This window comes from Lipotes vexillifer, unplaced genomic scaffold, assembly GCF_000442215.2.
Source record: "Lipotes vexillifer unplaced genomic scaffold, Lipotes_vexillifer_v1.1 scaffold8, whole genome shotgun sequence".
In the NCBI taxonomy this organism is placed as follows: Eukaryota; Metazoa; Chordata; class Mammalia; order Artiodactyla; family Lipotidae; genus Lipotes; species Lipotes vexillifer.
In genome coordinates this window covers 3,647,353-3,668,360 of record NW_006781519.1, presented here as the reverse complement: position 1 = coordinate 3,668,360, position 21,008 = coordinate 3,647,353, and the positions used below count along the sequence as shown (strand labels likewise).

Here is a 21,008-nt window from a genome sequence, read left to right as displayed (position 1 = left end):
TCCAGAAGTGAAATTTTCCCTTTTCCCTGTCTCAAGTAAAGACATGGTATAATGAGAATTCCCCATGATATTCTGATATAATTTCCCTTAATTTGGACTAGCTATGCTAAAGACCTATAACTATATGTATCTCTATATACACACATGTATGTATATGTGTATATATATGCCATTTTTATATATTATAAATATTATTTTATATATATTATAAACATATGATTTTTTTTTTTTTTTTCCTTGCATTATGCGGGCCTCTCACTGTTGTGGCCTCTCCCATTTGCGGAGCACAGGCTCCGGACGCGCAGGCTCAGCGGCCATGGCTCACGGGCCCAGCCGCTCCGCGGCATGTGGGATCCTCCCGAAACGGGGCACGAACCCGCGTCTCCTGCATCGGCAGGCGGACTCTCAAGCACTGCGCCACCAGGGAAGCCCTAAACATATGATTTTTAAATGTTATTAACTAATATATTTTAAAATATATGTTATACATGGTATATAGTATATACTACGTGTACACTATATCTACATACATATTGTATACTATATATATAATTATCTGCATCTACGTGTCATCTATCTAATAAATATATACCACTGAGCCCTAGTAGTATTTGACAGAGCTGTTGTCCAGGAGTAGAAAGTTACAATGTCTTTCTAACTTCCACCTTATTATTCTGATGGCCTGTTACTTATAAAGCTTTTTTTCATTTTCTAAGTCTGTTGTCAGGGAAGCTAGTACATTCACAAATAGAAATATACTTCAAACACCCAATCTGACTCAGGATATGGATATAAACCACAGGGATCTACTTCTTTCCATGGTTGGAACTCAGGGGAAATTAGTTTGTGTAATGATGTTGCATATGTCTTCATTTTCTGCTTCAGATTTTCATCTTCCCTCACATATATCAGCAATAATATTTCTATACTAGCCCAGTGGCAGTGTGTTGATTGGTCCCCTTGAGGCAGGCATGACGACGTTTCAAAGGTTGACTGTGCTGACAGAGCGTGAAGATCAAATTTTTCTCAGATTTGTGACCCGACTCAAAGCCCTCACACATTTTTGCCCATCTCATAAAGCATCCACCTCAAAAAAAATTAATCTTGGGCAGAGTCTTTTCTCATAATCAAAGTTTGGGCCCTTGTTTCTATTTTGTTTAAAATAAGATATATTTGGTTTTTACTTTGAAAACTAAATGAGAACTAAACATCTTGCCTGTTGATCAAGAGTTTGGATTTATGAAACTTAGGTTAGACTTAGATTTGCTTTGAAATCTGGGATTTGAAAATTCAAATTGTGAAAATTCTATCTACCATTAGATTTAGTAACCTTGAATACACTTGCCAAGAATGAGACATCAAATAATATGTCGTGGAGCTAAAGAGCAAGCAAACTTTATTATTTTAAAAGAATTAATATTTCTTTATCATATGTATCCATAGATCAACGTAGTGTGTAGTATCAGGAGGAGTGAGTAAAATTCATTAATGCCATTGCAGGCATAATATTCTATAACAAACAATGTTATAATATGCTATAATATACATAACATGCTATAACAAACAATGTATTTAACTGCTTTAGAAAGCAAAGTTGCCTCTAAAGATATTCAGAAGAGTTTGAATATAATGATTTTCCCAGTTTTCAACTATAAAATGAAGTTTTATTTGGAAGTTCACCCTTTCAGCTTTAAGATAACTTGATTTTATATTCTCTGAATTCTATGATGTGCAGATTAACATTTTTGATCTGTGCTAAAAAGTAAAAAAGATGACAGTCAAATGCTAATGACTGTTAGGTCCCTGAAAGCTAGGGGTTATTATCAAAGTGCACCTCCAGTGGGGAAAAATGACAACATAAAACTCATTCTCTTCATAAATGTATCTTTATTAATGTTGTCAGATCTTATTACAATGAGATTGTGATGCTAATAGGATTAAATAACTTTTGACATCATTGCTATTATCAGAGTCCTGGTTAATATAGTCCACTAACGTCTTTCATTAAATACATGTGTTATTAATAGTCCCACATGCAACACATATATGTAGGACATTTTAGATAGCTCAATTCTAGAATTTATAAACTAAGATTCTGAAGAGCAAATGTATCTCCCCAACTTTGATTAATTTACTCACATTCTGCCCTTTGACCTGATAATAACAACTAGCTATAAGAAATGCTGCTAAATTTTACATGGATTATTATTAGGCACAGGTTTATTGATCTGTTATTCTATTGTTCACTGTATCTAAATAAAAACCAATTTGATGTTTAATTTTGTGCCTGCCAAAGGGAAAGACTTAAAATCTATTAAATATATATTTAATTATACAACAAAATTATAGAACTCTTTCATGAAAACTTGAGGTATGGTTATACAGATCTACTTGGCTCCCATAATTCTGATCGATGCTAATAATCTGAGATAATAAGCATTCTAATGTGTGTAGTTAGTTCAGCATAAATTATTTTTTTTGATCTATACAACATTATACTGACTGTATAACAACACTCTTAGTGAACTCAATTATGATCCTTCATTCAATCTTAGACCAAAAAAAATGGTGGATTGGTAAAGCTTTTGTACCAGAGGTGATAACATCTTGTTCAGAAGTGATGATAAAAGCAATAAGGTCATTTGGGGGGAAATTTCTGATTTTGACTTAATTCGATCAATAAAATAATTTAAATAGCTTTATGCTTTTACCAAACTTTATGCTTTATGCTTTTATGTGAATTTGGACTAATTTTGAATTATTCTTTATCAAAAAATATAAAATGCATATGAAAAATAGTTCTCACTTCAAAATCAAATACAAAAGAAATTAGTATTCTCCCTTCACATTTATCAGTTTAGTCATCTTCATAAATCAGTAAAAAAGTGTGAATAATTCAATAGCATAATAGAGAAAATAAACTGCTTTGACCACAAATTAAATTTTAGTATATCTTTGTTGAAATGTCTTAGTTTCTGAATGCACATAGAAGGTACCAGAAGATGGAAAGTATTAAGTTCAATTTAATTTTAAAACACAGAGCTTAAATAACTATTTTTGAAGTGTTCTTTATACATTGGTCTTTTGCTTGCAGAAATTAATATATCTCCACCAATATTATTCCACAATTATGTGATAATGGTTGTTTTTCTTCGTAAAAAGTTAAATATTCATTACTAGAGAGCTCAGTGCATCAAAATATAATATCCACATGCATGCACACAGAAATGTGTCTTTTAGCAACTAAAACAATAAAACTATAGCTGTCCATATATTTTTCATTTGCTGTGAAATGTAAGATGTAATTCTACATAATCAGTCATAAGAAACCTATTGCTTTTTTTTTTAACACAGTGAAAGAATGTTTATATTTTAATTGCTGCATGTAGATGTCTGTAAACTTGCAGGTAAACTAAGAAAAGTAATATAAGGTTATAGAATAGGAAATAGAAATTAAAAAACCTTTTGAAAAAACTACTTTTAAACTTTGTTTCATTCAACAAAACAAGGAGTTTTAAAAGTTGAATGCGTAAAATGAAGTTTTAGGTTATCTCACCTAATTTACATTTGTCCTTGAGATCTCACTTAACCAGGAATTTTATTTTATGGAGGATGTTCTCATGAACATCTCTTATCCTTTTGCTTATTTTAAATATAGAACTCCATTATTTTAAGCTTCTCCAATAGAATGAAGTAAAGCTCTAAAGAATGGAAAGCTGTTCTATTAAGTATTTTCTTAGTTGTAACGGTAACTGACTACCAACTAACATCTTAGTCTAATTCCAGTCATCTAAATTTAACATATACTTAATGAGTGCCCAGCGGACAAAGCCTTGAGGGATAAAAATACGTTTGAAAAAATAGTCACTGTCCCCAGGGAGCTTAATAACAAGGCATTATGGGGAATATATTTCTACACTAATGATAGTAAAGAAGAAAACATTTATCATATTAAAAGAACATTTTATCTTGAATTGGTCATTCTGACATTAAGAACATGGAATTATATTTAAGTGTTCACAGTTTCAGACAAGTTAAAATTTCCCAATCTACTTTCAGTAGATTTTCACCCAGCACTCTCATTAATTCATGATATTTTATTTTTTACTAGGTCTGCAATTGTGGCAGAGATACTTTCTGCCAACATTTATCTGAAAAACAATTTCAAGACTGGATCTAAAATCTTTTTGATGAAAATGTTAATTCCTGTTCTAGTGGTGTAATTACATGAGCCCTTCTATTATCTTAATTCTTAAACTTGTCGTCTATGCCTCTAATTCCTCTTCTATATAATGGTAAAAATAAAATTATCTTTATCTAACAGGCAGGGATATTATAAAAATTAATGAAATAAGAAAAATACATAAAATTTGCTGAGTGCCTTGAAGAAAAGTGTTTTATAAACAGTAGTTACTGGTTTTGCTCTATGGTTTAAGATTGTAGTCTCCTCCAATTTTTCTAAAATTACGCTCTATACTCTTTAAAAACCTTATTTTACAACCTAAACTTTTCACACATATTTTATATATGTATACAGAGGAAAATATGACAGCATTATTCTCTTTCTCAATTAGTGCCACTGGCTCCACATTTATTTCTTGACTTAGTTAAATTTAAAACAAACAAAATTCCATTTACCTTCTTTAACTTGTCTCTTGAATCAAATGTTTCCTTCTCCTCATTTGTCTTTCCCTCCTCCTAGCCCTCCATATGACTATGATATTGCTAATGTGAATACTTTCTCATATACAGCTTCTACCATCTGGAATTGCTTTATTTACATCTCATTCATATGCCATTTTAAAAAATTAGATGTCCTATCTTGTCTTTTCTTTTTCACACTGAAAACTCTTTTCTATTTTCCTATTTCTTTTCTTGTAAGTCAGTGAAAATTGTCTTTCTGCAGTGGATTCTGTAGGAGAGATATATAATAACAAATATGAATTTTTATTCATTCTAAATTAAATAGGTTTTAAAAGTCATTTTTACAGCAGGATATTTGCTAGAACTACACTCTCATGTATACTAGTGTGTTTTCCTGGTTTAGTAGGGGGCCCTTATATTCACTGAGCACAAGAGTTTGCTTAGAAGCATCCATTTAAAGTAGCTTAGTCAGGGACAAGAAGAGCTTTGCTGTCAGTAAGGAAAATAATGAAGTAAATAGTTAACAGAAGAGCAAAGTGATGCTCTAAACAATCCAGTGATGAAAAAATTAAAAAAAAAAACAATTTAATGGATTATAAATAAAGAAGGGTAGAACTTTATAGATTAATTTTAGTTGAACATAGTGCATTATTGAAGTCACTGAATGATTGTATGGATGAATATGAGAGTGCATAGAGCTATCAAAAAGTAGGAAAATATAATCGTGTTTAGATTATCAAAGTAATGAATATTCGATTAACTTAGATATTCAACTCCCTTCCATAAGTAAATATGAAATGAAGGCTACTTAGGTTGGTTGAATACACAAAAAAACTATAAAATTCTGATTTTGATTATTATATTCTTGACTTCATTTAGTGGTGTCACACTGCTTTTTCTCTGAGGACTTAAATATTTAACAGATTTCGTGAGTTTCAGGAGGCCTTCAAATCTTCTAATTTTACTCTGAGGAAAGTGATTCCTAAAGGATCAGCTACAGATAGCCATAGCATTTTCTTCAAAACCATATCACCCCTTCAAATACCTCATTATCCTAGATTCCAAAACCTGTCTAGAACTTTCTAAGTCGAAGAAGTAGCGATGACCATCCTATCATATTTAAGCCTTCGGAAGCCATTGGAATGGTGTGGGAATGTCTTTAACTAGAAGTACTCATGGGACTGGAAAAGTGAAAATTTCCTCATTGGGGATGGTATATATATGGCACTGAGTTGAAACATTGTTGGATGGCTTCTATATAGGCTGAACTAGCTTATCCATCTGTAGCTTTTAGGATTCTAGACATTTCTCTGAAATCTATTTTCTCCAGAAAACCCGTCTTGAGTTTTCAGGCATATTTAGCTGCTTTGAGTTTTGCTTTAGTCCTTCAAATGATGCTTTAGATCAAATACCTAATTGGTAAAATGAATGGATTTTTATAAAGCTAGAGGTCTCACATAGAAAACCAGTTTACATGCAAAATAGCCAGATTAATAAAACTGACATTTTAATCCCTTTAACTCTTAGAAATCTGATTTTTTGTTATTTATCTAATAGACATGACTTCCTGAGATGTATATTCTACACAAATATAATCATATTATGGCAAATTTAAATAGTTTAAAGTAACTTAAAATTTTTCTCCACTTGTTTTATTTGATATTTTGTAAATAGTAATCTCATTTTAACTATGTCTGGCCTTCTGTAATCCAGACTGTTAAAGGTTTGAGGCAAAAAATTGACTCTTGTCTGAGATAATCTTCTACATACCCTACAATCTAGTGGCTGGCCTTATTTGAGTATTGATTAATGTAAAAATAGCATTTTACCAAATAGCTCCCTGATATTACGAGACAACTGTGGTATTTGGTGAAGCAATTATTTTTGTATTGTTTCCCCATTTTAAGGCATAGTGTATTAATTAGATTCAGCTATAAGTAAACATAAACTATTGTTTTAGATAACCTCAAGAGTTATTTCAAAGTATCTTCATGGTTTGCTACACAGTTTACTGACAATTGTTTCATCTGCCACAACTGTTAAGCTTTCTTAAACTTAATTGCTCCAATGGGTTAGTGATAGTTGATTCACCCATATTTGCAGTGCATTGCCACAATGAGTTATCCACAATTCTTTTTACTGACAACAGCTTTTGTATTTTGTGTTTCTATGTTATTGGAAGCTTTATTTCCCCGCACATAACTGACTGCATAACTCTATGATTTCACACATTAGCAATTTCTGTTTCATAAATAACTGGATTTGCTGTCCTAGTTGCTTTAAAAGATAACTGCTTATTTTGATTATTGCTTAGGTAATATTTGTAGTTACTTTAGGTGTTGCTTTCTCAAATGATTTCCACAGACACAGTGGACAAACGGTTTGACGTGTAGAGTTCAGATTCAATTTGTAGATTAAAAAGAGAATTATCTTTGGGTGCCTTATACATATCTTTGTGTATATATATGTTTTAACCTCTATTTTATCTTCACCTGGTTTTCTGTTATTTACTTTCGTTGTATAAAATGAGGTTAACCACATAATTCATCCTCCAAATAAGGACAAGTTTAAAAGTGAAAAGGTACCTCTTAATAATTAAACAGGGACACAAGAATATATGGTCACAATACATAAAACCCAAAATCTCTAATTTCTTCTTTGCCATTTTATGTTTCCTATTCTTCCTAAAGTAATGAATATTCGATTAACTTAGATATTCAACTCCCTTCCATAAGGGAGCCAGAAAGCTGCCACTTCCTGCATATTAATGAAGTAAACTATTTCTTGCACAAACTCAAACTGGACTCTCCATTTATTTTAGCTGAACACTTCTCAGGTGAACAATTCTGAGTTAGCTCAATTGGCAAAAGATTGGCTTGTGAAGAATATCTGGCAGCAGACATGCTATCATCAAATTTACGTAGGGTGAATCCTTTTCTGAGCTCGCATTGTTCATCTCATGTAGTGTTCATTAAAGCTAAACAGGCAAGAGAATGGCATGGAAAGCAGATGTAGTTTCATTAAAAATTCTTTTATTTTGGACATATGATTTCCTTAATCATTATTTAAATATATGAAGGCTATCTGTCCTTTGCTTCCAAGCTTTGACTCACAAAAATTAGGAGGGATTAGCCTCTGGCCAAGGTTCTAAACAATTAAGGTTTTAAGAAGTTAAATGTGTTACCCCATTTCTCCTTTTCTACACCATTTTCCCTGAGTACCTATTTATCTAGATGCCTTTTGTGTATAGCCTAAACAGTTGATGAGTTAGAGAACCTCTTGCACATCTTTTTAAACTAAAAATTAGATTGTAGATAAGAGCCTTGAGTGGTTTTTGTAAGAGAAGAATAGTGATTTTATCTGCATGGACATATTCTTCATAAATCCTTTTAAAAGAACAGTTTATATTTTCCTTCATTATACTGATTTGAGAATAATAATGGATACTTGGATGCAGTATCAAATTGTACTCTGTTGTTGTTTCTCCATTCACCAACATTAAAAAATATGATGTCACCAATAATCATTTAATTATTTTTGCATCATGTTTTGGTTTTCTTCATGGATTTGCCTGGACTTCATTCAGGGTTTTGAACGTTTTTTTACATACATACTAAGTATAAATATATATTTTTAGATAGATAAATATGGGGACTTAGGTCAGCATCAGGAGATATATATTATATATTATATATTACATATTGTATATATATATCAGGTGTATTCTGATGGTGACTTAAGAGTGCCCATATCCTATTCTAATTGAGCTAATCATTTTTCTAAAGATAAATTTAAATTTCACCCCCTAACTGTCCTATATGCCTTGACTCATAGAAACAGATATGATGCAGAATTCTATTTTAAAAGTCAATTGCGCATATCAGGATTACTGTTCTTTTATATGACATTATTCATGAAAAGCAAAGCGATTCAATGAATTAGTAAACACATTTCAAGTATGTTTATTTTGAAACTTGCCTTTAATTCTTAGAGATAGCTTGAATATTTTAGTATACTCCCTAATAAAAATAACTGAATTAGATTCAAGTATCTAGGTAATAGAGTTAATAGCAATCACTACAAACCTAAATAATTCTGGTGATAATAAAAATCAAGTTAAATACAAAATGTGGTACAGAGTTCAGCTAGTTTAATAATCCAATGGTTTAATAGTATACATTTGATTTTAGAGTAATGATGTTTTAAAATGCAAATTCCTTATTATTAGATTCCTTTATATTAATTGTTTTCCTTCCACCTCTTGGCAGTTTACCAAATCACAAACGATTTTTTTTTTAGTACCTGCTTTTATTTTATTTATTTATTTTTAACATCTTTATTGGAGTATAATTGCTTTACAATGTTGTGTTAGTTGCTGCTGTATAACAAAGTGAATCAGCTATATGTATACATATATCCCCATATCTCCTCCCACAAATGATTTTGATCAGAGAATGTCTTTTTCAGAAGTTAAAACCAGTATTTATTAAATGTTTACCAGTCTACTATCATTGATAGGGTTTTGCTATACTTCAAAAATATATATCTCAAGGTTGTCAAATTTTTGAGAAATTGTGATTACCTTAAATTATAGTTTGATAATTAAAACATAATTTGAGCATCACTTTAATATTCAGGCTTCTTGTCCTTGCTATTATGTGCATGAAAGTAATTGATCATAATTCTATATAAATTATTCATTCTAAACTGTAGTCAATACTTTGTTATTCTATAGTTAATAATCATATTTAAGTGAATCATATCTTTTCCCATTACCTTTTTTCTCCAAAATACTTTAAACATATTTCCTAGAAATTTTCTACTTCAGCAAATGTATGTCAAGACTCCCAGACTGTACAGCTAAAACTAATGCAATATTGTAAATCAACCATACTTCAATTTTAAAAAAAGGCTCCCAGAAAACTTCTTTAAATTCCAGAATTATTCATGGGATTGGATAAACTCACATCTCCATTAGACATTTTTTCCTGTTATTAGTAAAATCCCCTCTAGTTCTGATCAGTGTTGTAGCAGCTTTGTCCTTGGTTTTTATTATATATAGAATATTTTACAAGGAGCAGCATCTTCCCCCTTCTAAGAGGATAGTCAAAGCAAATTGCTGTGTTTATTTAGAATAGTAGGGATTTTTAAAGGGAATTTCAAATTGGACTTTCTAGGTATCACAAACCTCAATGTACTGGGCATCATTGATAAAGAGATTCCTCTTTTAACAATTAAAAGATTCCTCTTTTAACAATTTATTTTGATGTAGCTACATTCACTTTGAAGACTTTTATTTTCTTAAACCATTTTTCTTCTAACTATTGGCTTACTGAGGTTGTGAAAATGTACAGAGGCTGTGGATACCAACAATTTTAAGTTCTGCTTTGATTTCCAGAGGGGGAATGTAATATTATACTGGCTTTGACATAGAAGACCTTTACATTAATTCTTAGTCACGATAAAAAAAACAATTTTCTTTTACCACATTGCCCAATTATCATCCTTTAATCAAAGTAACTTATTAATGCTACAGAATGTATTTGTGGACATTATAGTTTAGAACTTGAATTTGAGAACATTTTATTCTAAAAATCGTATCAAGATGTGGCTTTCCAAATGCACAGTATTTTCCTATTATGGTTAAACTTGTACCTCTTTTTGTCCCCCTCATCCCACCCTTTTAAACTAAGACTTGTAGCTGCACGAGGACTGAAAATACCTTTGCTTATTTATGACCTTATTTGGTAAACTTTATTTAATGTAGGTATTTAAAAAGGAGGTAAAACCCCGAAAATGTCCCAATTCAAAAGAGAGCGAAACCAAAAACTCCTTTCTACTAACTTTATACTTTGAAGCATTTATTTTATAACCCTTAACTGTCAAGAATTGTCATATGTTTTGCCATCTATGACAGCTCTTTTAGTAGAATAATAAGTGAGGGATTTAAGTACAGCAGCTATTATAATAAGTAAGGGATTTAAGTACAGCAGCTTTCTGGTAGAGTGAAAATAGTGATAATTCTGCCGTCTTGCTCTTGTTTTTTTCCTGTACTGTCCACTGGGTTATCCATTATTTCTCAATATGATACAAATTAATCAAGATATGTAGTGAGCTCTGGAAAATTTCTTATATTTTGTCATAAACATATGTTTACTGACTGTACATCAATAAATCAGTAAGCAATGCATGAAACTCTAAGAATTATAGTATTATGAAAATATCTACAAAACCCTAGATGTTTAAACCACTGTGTTTTTTCATATGATATTGTCACAGATCAAATATATTCACCATTTTTTAAAATAATAAACAATTATTGTTTAACATAATTAAAAAATAACATGTTTAAATTAACAAATATAAAATAAAGAGTTGGACATTTATTCATATCAGATAAATAGAATAATGTTTTCTATGTATATATAATATTTCCCATAATGTTCAGTTTTTCTTTGTCATCTATAGCTTTAGCTCTTATTGAATAAGAACGTGTCTTGGAACCTGAATCAGAACTTGATTTTAAAATTTTAGTTGGTAACCAAAGATCAAATTTCTCCAGTTCTGTATCAGATGATCTGACCATTAGACACTAGTTGGATTCACTTAATTTCAAGTATTACATTTTAAATGTGTGTTGATTTTACCACCTATAATTTCAAGCTACTGTGTAAACCTTGGAAATTTTGAATAGTACTTCCATTGGTCACAAATAGAAATTAGTTTGCTGCTATTCTGGCCTAGCATACAAATAAAGTCAAAAGCTTCTCCTCCTGGAAACATTTAAACTATTTATATTTTCATAAAATTAGGTATTACTTACTGGTGATCTCAGAGTTTTTAAAAATACAATTAACCACAAGATAAGATAGTCTATATGAAAATATGTTTATAGTCAGCTTACTACCATAGAAAAGTGATGTTTGTACAAATGATTCTAATGCACAGATGTGATTCGTTTCTTTCCATTTATATTTCTGAGGCTCTTCTGATTATTTATTTGCTGGATCCTACAAGTATAACTGTAGTTATATTGATTTCAGAGTAAAACTTCGCATTTGGATACAATTTAGTCTTTTCCTTTTAGGATCATAATTCTCAGTGTGTTGGCCCAGGGTTTCTTGACCTTGGCACTATTGACATTGGGAGCTGGATAATTCCCTCTTGTGAGATGGGGTAGGACAGGATGGGGGCTGTCCTGTGCATTGAAGGAAGTTTATTAGTATACCTGGCCTCTACCCACTAAGTCCCTGTGGCACCCTCCTGCTTAGATGTGACAACCAAAAATATTTCCAGAGTTTGCTAAATATCCCCTGTGTCGGGGAGGGGGTTGGAATTTCCTTAGCAGAGAACTACTGCTTTAGCCCACCCTTGCACAGCCTAGTGTGGTAGGAGCAGATATTTTTTATTTTTAGTAACTCCAGGGACAAGTCAGGGTGTTTCGAACACTTTCCCAAACCTTCAAACGATGACCATTTCCAGATGACAGAATACTTCACAAATGTTTAAACAATAAATGCAATTTGAACAGTTTCTTAAACTTTAGGAGTCATAAGTGGAAAAGTATTAGCACATAAAGAAATATTAGCACCGGGCTTCCCTGGTGGCGCAGTGGTTGAGAGTCTGCCTGCTAATGAAGGGAACACGGGTTCGAGTCCTGGTCTGGGAGGATCCCACATGCCGTGGAGCAACTAGTCCAGTGAGCCACAACTACTGAGCCTGCGAATCTGGAGCCTGTGCTCCGCAGCAAGAGAGGCCGCGATAGTGAGAGGCCCGTGCACCGCGATGAAGTGTGGCCCCCGCTTGCCACAACTAGAGAAAGCCCTCACACAGAAACGAAAACCCAAAACAGCAAAAATAAATAAATTAATTAATAAACTCCTACACCCCCAAAAAAGTATTATCACCTTTGATAGAGATTTTATGAAGTAATAATGCTTTTTTATAATTTCAAAAATATTATAATTAATTTTCAGGGTAGAAGTTACTTTCTTATCTATGTAACTAGAAGGGGAACATTATGCTGAATATAGAGCAAAGTAACTTGAGAGATGGTTTTCTTCTAATTTCAGATGGGATAAACAATTCATTAATTGCACAAAAGTATTTCAATATTTATTCTGTTTTATTATATATCAAGAAAATACACTTATTATTAACACTAACAAAATCTTAACTTATTCAATGAATCCACTTTATAAATTGAATATTTATATGAAACAAATGTGTCCTTTGTCAAATTAATTTCCAATCTTAGAATAAAAATTAGAAGGATAAAATTAATATGCATAAGTATTTTTGTTTGTAAAATGCTATAAATTGTGGGAACTCAGCTAGTAAAGAAAGGTTTATTCTTTTCAGTAGTAAAATCATTATTTTTTTAATTTGATTTCATGATTGTATAAAAATTATTAGTTAAAATAGTTAAATGCTAATGTTAAAATAGTAAACTTTGAAAAAAAACTATTTGCTACTGTTAAGGATAAGAAATGATAAAAATTAACATCTTCTATCATTAGACAAATTAAGAACTGTTTGAAGATACAGTATAAGAATGTAACACAGTTTGCCTTGTATGATAGCACTAGTATGGCTATCTTGTTAAAAGAAGCATTTATTAAGCCAATGTCTTTACTAATGGGTTTATTTATGATCAATTGTTTTTAGCTCTTAAATTTTATAATTTTTTCTTTTAGTATTGTGAGGCATGAAAATATATTTTGACCGTATGCCTACAATAATTTTATCTAAACTGCTATATTCGTCATTGAAAATGTCTACGCTTTAATGTGTGAAACTGGGACCAATTTAGTTAAGTTTGTCATTTGCTGTGTCTGTAAAGAACTGATTAACTTAATAAGACTGGGAGTTTCAGTTGTTTCATTGATTGACATAGTTGTTAGATGTCATGGTATAAAAATACTCATTCTGCCTTTCAAGGCATAACCTTAATTAATTTTGGAGAACTTTTATAAACATTACTATTCTCTGGATAGAGTTTAGATATTATAGTGTATTGATACCCTGATTAAAAAGTGTGATTCAGTGCACCTGAGGGGAAAAAAAATTACTAATAGTTTGAAAATATCATTGTTTCTCCTGATTCAAAATGATCCCAGACATAATTTAAATCACTCCTGGAATCAGTGTCATGGGCATAGTATTTACTGATATTAAATATGTCTAGTAAATTTGAGTAGGCTAAGACTCCTTAAATATATAAATATAGTTATGCTTATAGAACACTGATGGCTGTTTTCCTATGGAGGGGCTACTTTAAGAAGAAGACATGATTTTTTGATTGGAAAGTAGTGGCAAAAATATTTTTGTCATCTACTATGCTGATAATTCATTTAGATAGCAATAGCTTATGTATTTAATAGATATTAAAATTTATTTTGACTTTGTTGGTTCCTTGTGTTTCTGTAAAAGATACCTGTCTTGGCCTGTGGAACTGTGCCAGTTATACAGAAGAGGTAGTACCATAAGAGGAGGAAAATTACTACAACAATCATGGTAATGAATATGATGAGGATAATGGCAATGATGATGATACTGTTGATGATGAAAATCATGAATTTTCTAATGATAATCACTTATTTGATGATATTAAAAATGCTACTCATGAATTGTTAAACATCAGCGAAATTTGGGTTTCATGTTTCCATCTTGCTAAAAACATGGTCAATAATGAAGAATCAGAAATGATCTCAGAGGACATGGTACTTCCTTCTAAAATAGAATCAGAAAAACACTTAAGCAAATAGGGATAAGTTTCTCCTCCCCTTAAATTAAAACAGGAAAGGATTGGTAAGAGGTAAGGTCCTCTTAATGTCTCAAGATATATCCCATATGGTCAGTACCAACTGGGTAAGCCTTGGATTATAAAAAGAACTCTGACTATAAATGGCCTCGCCTGGAGCTTTATCTGATTCAGTGGACAAGATACTTTTGTCTTGGCATGATCTAATATTGTCTGCCCTGATTTTTTTTCTCTCTTTAATTATCTCTTAATCCAGAGGCATGTCAAAACTATCCCATGGCCTCCATTCCTTGCCCAGTCTTAACCCACAAAGACGAATGTGCATTGGAGTTAAAGTCTGAACTGCAGAAAGCCATGTCTAATGTTGCCAATCCTTCGCTTCCATTAGGGAAAAAAAAATATACTCTTTGGTCTGTCTGAAATGTGCACGGGAAAAAAAGACCCAGGTTTGCTGCCCTTCTCAGGCCATCCTCCAACAAACCCTGCCCCCACCTCCATGATGATCTGCTTCAACTGTTGGGCTACAACCTACCTCTCACAAACCAGATCACTGAAAAATCTGGTACTTTCGTTAACAAATGTGAACAATGTTTTAGTGACTAACAATACAAACAAACAAAAAATATATATATATATCATCCACAAGATTTGTCTGTTCATCCATTGATAGCATTAGCATTAATGACTTCCAATTATTCAGCAAAGCCTCGATTAGAATGAACCATCTCTTATTAGTCACTGCCCATTTGAAACTCCATTCCCCACAGAGCAAAGGATTTGAGCTATTCTTGCAATGATTAACCATTTCCAAGAGAATGTAATCTTTGGACAACTTTGTCATTGACTTCTCTCAAGAAAATTTGCCACCATCTTTTTTCTGTTTGTATTTTTTTGTTTGTTTGTTTGTTTTGCGGTACACAGGCCTTTCACTGTTGTGGCCTCTCCCGTTGTGGAGCACAGGCTCCAGACGCACAGGCTTAGCGGCCATGGCTCACGGGCCCAGCCGCTCCGCAGCATGTGGGATCTTCCCGGACCGGGGCACGAACCCATATCCCCTGCATCAGCAAGCGGACTCTCAACAACTGCGCCACCAGGGAAGCCCTGCCACCATCTTTATCATGACATCTAGTTAATCAGTATTCAGACACCCTGACACAGAGAAGAAATGGACTTCCCATATGATATAGAAACTGAAATCCTTTTTTGGAGTAAAGGAGATTTCTGGGCTTTGAGGATTAAGTAGGACATTAGTAGAATGAATCAGATTTTGTTTTCTGTTTCATTTATATATGTCTCATATTTAGCCATTTGTTTAAGATTTTCCCTTTTTTTCTGAAAGTCAAAACCTGGCTTTTCAAAACTAAGTGAAGAATAGACTGCAAAAAATTGGAAACTGATGAATGGATTTGTTTCAATATCCATCTGTTCTCATGGATATAACCACCCTGATATCTTCAATTAAATCTCTTTTGGAGGAGGCACCCGGGGCGGGAGTTGTAGCAGCCGCTGAGTAGGGTGGGCGTTTCCTCCCACTCGGTCATGACGCACAGGTTGGGCACGTGTGAGGCTCAGGGACAGGAATTCCAGTGCTGACCATCGAGTCCAACTGGACCTGGGCCTCTGGGACAAATTCAGTGAACTGGCCACCAAGTGCATTATTAAGATCGTGGAGTTTGCTAAACGTCTACCAGGCTTCACCGGCTTGACCATCGCAGACCAAATCACCCTGCTGAAGGCAGCCTGTTTTGGACATCCTGATTCTGAGAATCTGCACCAGGTATACCCCAGAGCAAGACACCATGCCGTTTTCGGACAGCCTGACCCTGAATCGAACCCAGATGCACAACGCCAGGATCAAACCCCTGACCGACCTCGTATTCACCTTCGCCAGCCAGCTCCTACATCTGGAGATGGATGACACGGTGACAGGTTTTCCCAGTGCCATCTGCTTGATCTGTGGAGACCGCCAGGACCTTGAGGAACCAACAAAATTAGATAAGCTACAAGAACCATTGCTGGAAGCACTAAAAATTTATATCAGAAAGAGACGGCCCAGCAAGCCTCACATGTTTCCAAAGATCCTCATGAAAATCACAGATCACAGCATCAGTGCTAAAGGAGCAGAAAGTGCAATTACCTTGAAAATGGAAATTCCTGGCTCGATGCCCCCTCTCATTCAGGAAATGCTGGAGAATTCTGAAGGACATGAACCCTTGACCCCAAGCTCAAGTGGGAACACAGCAGAGCACAGTCCGAGCACCTTGCCCAGCTCCATGGAGAACAGCGATGTCAGTCAGTCACCACTGCTGCAATAAGACACTTTCTAGCTACTTCAGACATTCCCCAGTACCTTCACTCCTGGGATTTAAAATGCAAGGAAAATACATTTTTACTGCTGCTTAGTTTTTGGACTGAAAATATATTCAAACTCAAGAAGGACCAAGAAGTTTTCATATGTATCAATATATACCCTTCACTGTCTAACTTACCTAGAAGTACAAACTTTTTAATTCTAAAAATCAGCCATTTCATGCAACCCAAAACCAGTTAAAAGCTTCTATTCTCCTCTTTGAACACTCAAGATTGCATGGCAAAAACCCAGTCAAAATTATTCCCCCCTGGTTAAGCTTCTGAAGACTCTGCACATACAGAAGTATGGCTCTGTTCTTTCTCTCCTGTACGTTTGGTGCTTTCCTTTGGTCTTGCATACTCCAAATAACCAAGACACCAAGGTTATGGAACAGATTACTTACATATCCAGTTAAGAAAGGGTCAAAAAGATAACTGTCTTGCTTTCACAGACCAAGACATCAAGGTAAGGAAATGGAACTGTTGTACAGTGTGGCAAGATAAGGCTAAAGATCTACTTTAGTAAGTATAGAAGCTTGTGCTTGCTCTCAGGCCGCATCTTTTCTTTCATGTTGCCCAGTGAAGTATACAACAAATTCACTGTACTAGCAGGAGAGAATTCTGTTATAGTGTAACTGCCAGTTCAGGTATCAAATGTCATTTGTTCAATTGTTGATGTCACTTTAAATTAAAAGTGATTTATTACTTGTTTAATGACATAACTACACAATTTTTTTAGAGGTACATTTTTACAGTAATGATAGCCTCCAAGGCAGAAACACTTTTCCGTGATAATAAAAGTTTTTGTTTACCTCTTCACAAGCCATTAGGGAGGTTTCATGGGATAATGACGGGCTAGTCTACCACCTGCACCATGTAACTCTGTATCCTTCCTGATTCCTGCTTGATACTGGGGGGGTTTCCATTGCCTCCCAAAGTCACAGGTAAAGAATCTGCATCCTCTGACCTGATTCAATCACTGTGAAGCAGAGTGGGGGCTGGGGTGGAGTGGTTAACAGATACAAGTGTCAGTTTCTTAGTTCTCATTTAAGCACTAGTGGAAATTTTTTTTTTATATATTATCAAGTCTGTGATGTACTTTCTCTGGCTCTGTTTGTACATTGAAATTGTTTAACAATGCTTTCTATGTTCATATACTGTTTATCTTTTTCCATGGAGTCTCCTGGCAAGGAATAAAATATATTTATTTTTAAGGTGAAAAAAAAATCTCCTTTGTTCCAGCCATAACATTATGAATTTAAGTTAACACTTTAATTTTTTTAATTAATTAATTTATTTTTGCTGTGTTGGGTCTTCGTTTCTGTGTGAAGGCTTTCTTTAGTTGTGGCAAGCGGGGGCCACTCTTCATTGCAGTGCGCGGGCCTCTCACTATCGCGGCCTCTCTTGTTGCAGAGCACAGGCTCCAGCCGCTCACGCTCAGTAGCTGTGGCTCACGGGCCCAGTTGCTCCGCGGCATGTGGGATCTTCCCAGACCGGGGCTCAAGCCCGTGTCCCCTGCATTAGCAGGCAGACTCTCAACTACTGTGCCACCAGGGAAGCCCTTAAGTTAACACTTTAAAACATTTCAATCTGAATGCTTATTCCAAATAATATAATCAAGTAGTTTGATTATTCTCCTAGTTGGAGGACACAGAATAGTGACACATGTCCATAAAAAAGGAAATAGATTTATCATACATCACCACAAAAAATCCTTTAAGACAGAAGTTAGTATCAAGACACAATCATTTTCAGTGACCTTCCCGAGTATGTACTCTTTTGTCAAAGAGGAAAAACAAACAAGCTGTTCCTATGTTGAAATCTGATGAAACAAAGAAAAAAAAGTCAATGGAAGGAATTACTTTTCTTGGGACTAACATTAAAAAAAAAGAACCATATGCTACAATATCATTGTTCTATTAAACAGTCTTTGCTAAATATCAAATAGATAAAATAAACGTATGATATATTAAACCTTGTGCATGGCTTTGCCAAGATTAACACCAGTACTGTTAATATTTTAATGTAAATTCTTTTCTTCCAAAGAGCGTTGATACTTTCTTAAATACATGACTTTCCTTTCTGTAATATAACTTTAAAGTAGGTAGGGACTTGGTGACTTCAAGTTTATTGTCAAATATGTGACTAACGGCTCAGGTCATTTTACATGTAATCCATTTTTTATTGTATTTCCCTTGACAGTGCTACAAATGAATGCTGAAAGAAATGTTCTTGAAATAGTGCATAGAATCTAAACGACATCACAATGTTGAATATTTCAGAAAGAGTTGCTATCCTCTTCAGTAGTTCTAGGCAGCCCATAGCAAAGCAATGAACTTTTAATGGAATTAAAGTAAATTTATTATAGTACCAATTGTATTTGTATTAAGAATATTAAATTTATTTCCCTATTGTTTTCCAAAATAGCCATATCTCTGTGGTTTTATCCATTTGAAACTATGCAAACGGATAAACACTGGCATTTCTCTGGCCCAAAGATGTATCAGTAACAGTAAAAAAAAAAAGAAATTGTTTTTAAAAATTCAGGTTGGTTCTTGATAAATCAAGCAGTGGTAAAGCTCAGAAATAAATTTTTAGTCTTTCCCCCAGCATTCCTCGATCTACAGAATAAACAGCTTTTATGTAAGCAGTTTTAGAATCCAATCTCTTTGGAACTATTTTTAGTACTTACTGGCACTGTATGCATTTTCTGGGCAACTGTACTAAATTTACAGCTCTGGAGCTGCTGTGTTATTTATTACCTTCCAAGAGGCAATGAAGTGGTGTCTTGCACATGCATATGTCAAAAATGCTAAAGTTTAGTACAATGGTTCAGCTAATTCTTTCACAGAAGAATAGGCAAAAAAATAGCTTTTAATTCGGCAAGGAATATTCCTTATTCATTTTTTTTCAAAAGCAAAAATACTTCTCTTGGAAATTTCATATCCAACAACAACTTTCTTTGCCTTAATTTTACAAATCCCTACAAAGAATTAAAGTCTCAGATGAACTTAATAACATCTTGCTTATTTCAGCCGTTTTTGTCTTAGATTTGCAAACTCATCTTATTTTTGAATTTAGGAAGAAATGCCACTCACAAATGAAATTAAGTCTTTTGAATTACATGAGGTTATTAGAAAGTCCAAAATTTTTTCTTAACCTGAACTGGAATTGGCAATTTTGTGTACATAAGATCAAACTAGTTTAAGACACCAGGATCCAAAATCAACATACAATGTGTTGCATTCAATTCATATAGTATGTTGCTTTCTTCTCTGAGTTTTTGTTGTCTCTTTTTTTTTTTTGTACATATGGGTGTTTGACAGATGTAGGGTTTTGTATTTTGTCAGTACACAGGCCACTTACCAAACTAAGTACTTGTCATTGTTTCTTCCAAAAATAAAGGTTTACAACTAGGCTATAAATTTTTACCAGAGATTGACACTGTAGCTTATCATATCCCTAACAGAAAAAAAATAGTTGTTTTATAAAATAATTCTGAAATTGTTTTTTGGACAATTTAATTAAAGAAAAAGAAAAAAAGCAACCTGAGTCAAAAATTACAGTATATTCCTATTCAAGCACAGACTGAAAATTAAAAACAAGAACAACCAAACTTTGCTCTTTCTCTTTTTTTTTTTACGATAGGAATTATCTTTTTAATTCATGCATTTATTCATCTAACAAATGCTTATTTAATGTATTCATATATGCTGGGTGCTATGTCCTTAGAGATTATACATATAAACGAAGCTTGATGCCATCTTATCCTACACTCACATTCATTAATGTAATAGAGGCTTAAGTAAATTACCGAGAGAGATACACAGATGAGTGATAGTTCTCTCACCAAAGGATGACCATTTGGGAGAGATAGCAAAGGATTTTCTCAAGATTTTTTCCCTATAAACAAGGGGGAAATAATTCTAAGTAAGTTTGGAATTCAGGATACTACAATTATCCCAAAGCTCTATTTTTTTTTTTTTTTTGTATATAGGACATATCTACAGTAAAGGTAGCAAGGTGATAAATTAAGAAGCCATATATCATTATTTCCCCTTTTCATCTATCCCATTGTTTTCATGTCATGGTATAACATATGGCAAAAAGCTTCAGGTTTTTTCATGGTTCATATGGATTTGAATGTCAATTGAGCTAACTGACATGGGGTAGAACTAATGTTGGATCCATGTGTTAGACATTCTTTATTCCTGAAGGAGACAAGACAGAGGAACAGCCTTGGAATAGTCAT

At 33.4% G+C, this 21,008-nt stretch overlaps 1 protein-coding gene and 1 pseudogene across 5 annotated transcripts in view; both read left to right on the top strand.

The window, feature by feature from the left end:
• PCDH11X (protocadherin 11 X-linked) overlaps positions 1-21,008 on the top strand; it is a 741,859-nt gene that overhangs the window by 54,948 nt on the left and 665,903 nt on the right. The gene's annotated exons all lie outside the window — the stretch shown is intronic.
• Positions 972-16,722, top strand: LOC103077534 (retinoic acid receptor beta pseudogene; annotated as a pseudogene).